This window comes from Pinus tabuliformis, chromosome Q, assembly GCF_031772625.1.
Source record: "Pinus tabuliformis cultivar Carrire ecotype Pingquan chromosome Q, CPIR1, whole genome shotgun sequence".
Classification (NCBI taxonomy): domain Eukaryota; kingdom Viridiplantae; phylum Streptophyta; class Pinopsida; order Pinales; family Pinaceae; genus Pinus; species Pinus tabuliformis.
In genome coordinates, this window is record NC_142296.1 from 511319080 (window position 1) to 511322987 (window position 3908).

Genomic DNA, 3908 nt, shown 5'->3' on the forward strand with positions numbered 1-3908 from the left:
GTGAAAGCAACAATCTTTAGGATACTGCAGGATCCTTTAGACATGATTTAGCCTGAATGGGCTACTCAGCTGAGTCACACACTAGAATGTCATAACGTAACTGCTGAAGAAGAGGACGAGGATCCACAAAAGATTAACATCCTTGAAATAGAAAGTCGCCACGAGGTTGAAAGACCGCAGGTTGAGAATTTGGATATAACCATGCCGCTGAAAACGAAACAAGTGAAAATTGGTAAGGAGGTAGAGTGCAAATTCGTGAAGATTGGAGATTACTGGGATAAGGGGATGGTGGATAAGGTTGCTGAATTTCTCTGCGAGTACCAGGATTTATTTCCTACCAAGTTCACGGATCTGAAGGGGATAATATGGGACATAGGTATGATGAAGATCACGTTGAAACTTGACGCCAAGCTGGTTAAGAAAGGACCTTACCATCTCAATCCGGAGTATAAGGAGAAGGTCCACTTAGAGCTAGACAAGGTGCTCGTGGTTGACATCATTGAACATATTGAAGAATCTAACTAGGTAAGCCCAGTGGTGGTACAAGAGAAAAGGAAGAAGGATGAAATAAGGATATGCATGGATCTCAGAAAGTTGAATGACAGTTGTTGTTGACACCTAATCCTCAATGGATGGGTGAACTGGAACGCGATCAGTCATCAAGAAGATGAACTGCTCCGTCCTATTTCTATATATAAATGATCGTTAGCTAATGAATTATGCAATCAGTTTTTTCTCTGCCCATTTTGGAGTTACCCTGGCCTGACATGGTATCAGAGCACAGGTCCCAGGATCTAAAATTAGTTGTAACTCCTGCCTCTGCCCTGAGCACTGCGCTGCTCTGTCCTATGCTGCTCTGCCTCTGCCTGGCCTGACATTGTCAGCAGTATGGCATTGTGCGCATTTCATTTTGAGGATTTTCTCGCTGGCATTACCATTACCTGGGGGAACCTCTGATAGTCATTCTGTCTTCTTTTTTTTACTCTTCTTCTGTGTCTTCGACCTCGACTTCGACCTCCATTTTTTGTTCAGCTTCTTCCGCTTCTTCAACGGCCTGCCCCTGCTCTTCTTCATCTTTCCTGGACTTGAGAAAATTTTCAACGACGTTCCTAAAAAAAAAAAAAATTCTTACAGTGGGTTTCCGAAACGTTAATATTCAATTTCTCCCCGACAAGCTTTCGGACTTCGTATTCGGTCATGGCAGCCATGTCTGCGGTCTCTAAAATACCCACCACCGTTTTCTCAAATTTCAATTGAGTGTTGCGATGCTCATCTAGGCCACCAGCAACGTAGATAAGTCCAATCGAAGAAGAAATCGAACAAGCGAACCTGATACGACTAGTGGGCATGTCGGCTCCGCGGCCCCATTCTTTGGACAGCAAATCATAAATGAAGACAGCCTTGAAGGGTCTCGGCCTCACGTCCATTTGGTCAGTACATTGTCCAAACAGGACGAGCTTCCTTTTTACAGAAACGAGCTCACAAAAGTCTAGAAATCGTGTTTCGCAAGGAATAGGGGGTACCCTTTCCCAAGTGCCATCCCGAGGATCGTTTTTCATGCATTCTTGAACACTAAGCTGCTTGAATAAGTCTTTTTTTGAATGCGCTATTTCAATAAGTCTTTTTTTGAATGCGCTATTTCAATAAGTCCTTTTTAAGGAGGATATGGTATAGTAACTGACAAATAACATCTAGCGTCGCTTGAGAGATCCGAACTCCTTTTTGCTGATAAACCGTGCTCCTTTTTCCTTTCAGACATACGAGAGCCATTGTTTTCTGTTAATACTAACGTCATGCTGAGGCAGTTTGAGAAATAGCTCTTGGCAGTTTGATAAAGATAAAGCCCGTGCTCTTGGGTAATCTTTGAGGTATCGAGTTTAGCAGAAAAAAAAAAAATTATTTCACTGTTGAATCCTGTATATATATATATATATATATATATATATATATATATATTTTGTGCGTTGTGTTTATATTAACCAGTATATATATACATTATGGTCTTCAAACTGAGTTTGTAGATATGAAATATAGTGGATACAGTGTCCTCAGAGAGATTTGAAGAAATAGGATATAAAAATATTTGAAATCTGGTGCCTTTTTTGAATACCACTTCACTGTATATCAGCAGAAGTTTTTTTTGTCAACAGAAGTTTTTTTTATCAGCAGAGACATTTTTTTTACAGAATGCATTCAATCATTTCTATGGTCGGAATAGTTCCCACTGGCAAGGAGAACTATTCTGAATGGTCTCGGATGGTAAAAAACACCCTCATCTACAATGAGTTGTGGAAGGGAGTGTGTGTCGGAGAAGAAGATAAAGACCCTGTGCAGCCTACATCAGATAAAGAACTTGTCATTTGGGAAAACAAGAATAGCAAAGCCTATGCATTGATCACAACATCTGTAAATGAAGAAGTAAGTCGTCATATTTCATCCTATTCCACTGCCTTTGAAGCTTTACAAAAGCTGAAAGAACTCTATGATTCACATTATGCACTTGAAGTTGTTCAGCTGATGATTAAACTCTTCACTCTTGAACTGAAAAATAATGATCCTCTTGCTCTTGCATCTGAAATAAAATCTATAATGCATGATATTAAATCTACTGAGGTTGAGCTGGATATCTCTCTTATTGCCTTTCTCAAAGCACTCTATCCTACATACTCCAATTATCTTGAGTCTTTACAAGCAAATGGAAATCTTAAAGACATAACCTTTGAGTCTCTTGTGAAAAAGTTTGCTGAAAGAGAGAAAGCCTTTGGAAAGAAAACAGTCCCTGAATCTTCTGAAGAGACTGTTTGCCTTGCTCATAAAGAAAAGCATCCTGCTCAAGATTCTACAAGAGGAAGAGGTGGACGAAGAGGAAGAGGAAGATACTTCAGAGGCAGGGGGGCAGACATTCTCAAGGTGAAAAAGCAGATCTGCATTGCATTCGCTGCAAACGAAATGGATCACATGATGCTTCTACATGCAAGCTACCATGGGACAAAACTGAGCAGAGAAGAAACCAGCAGAAAGGTAAAACTGATGACACAGACAAAGGTAAAGCACCTGAATCCGCTCACTATATTGAGGCACAATGTAACATTGGAGTAAATGAAGATTTGTTTAATGCTTCACTTGCTTCTTCGAAAAATGATTGGTTGCTTGATTCAGGAGCAACCTGTCATATGACTCATAGGAAAGATTTTTTTGAAGATTTCACTGACAATGTTGATGGAGCAGTATACTTTGCAGATCAGTCAAAAATCAAGCCATCAGGGCTTGGCACAATCAGGCTTAAACTGCCTGGTCTTCCAGACTTTCTTCTGGATCATGTTCTATATCTCCCATAGCTCAAGAGAAACTTGTTTTCCTTGGTCCACATCCGCCAACAAGGTCACTCCATTCATATGTTTGATGGAAAGCTTGAGGTAAGAAAGGCATCTGACCACTCAATTGTCATGAGGGGTATAGAAGAAGAAAGACTTCTTAAACTGCAAGGAACCTCTGCTCATGCACAACATTTCTCATATATTTCTCATCATGAAGAAGGTACACTTCCATCAAGTTTATTATGGCATGCTAGATTTGGACATTTAAACTATGATAGTCTCCACTTGTTGAAGAAAAATGGTGTTGCTGGTTTGCCTACAATTCCTAGAAAACATAAGCAATGTGATGCTTGCATTCTAGGAAATCATAGCAAACAGTCTTTTCATGATTCACATTCAAGAGCACATAGGAAGCTTGAACTCATTCATTCAGATTTATGTGGTCCAATGCCTGTTCCTTCTACAAATGGAAATAAATATATCATGACATTTATTGATGATTACACCAGAATGTGTTGGGTTTATTTATTGAAGAACAAATCTGATGCTTTTCAAACATTCAAGAATTTTCATAAGTGGATTGAAAATGAT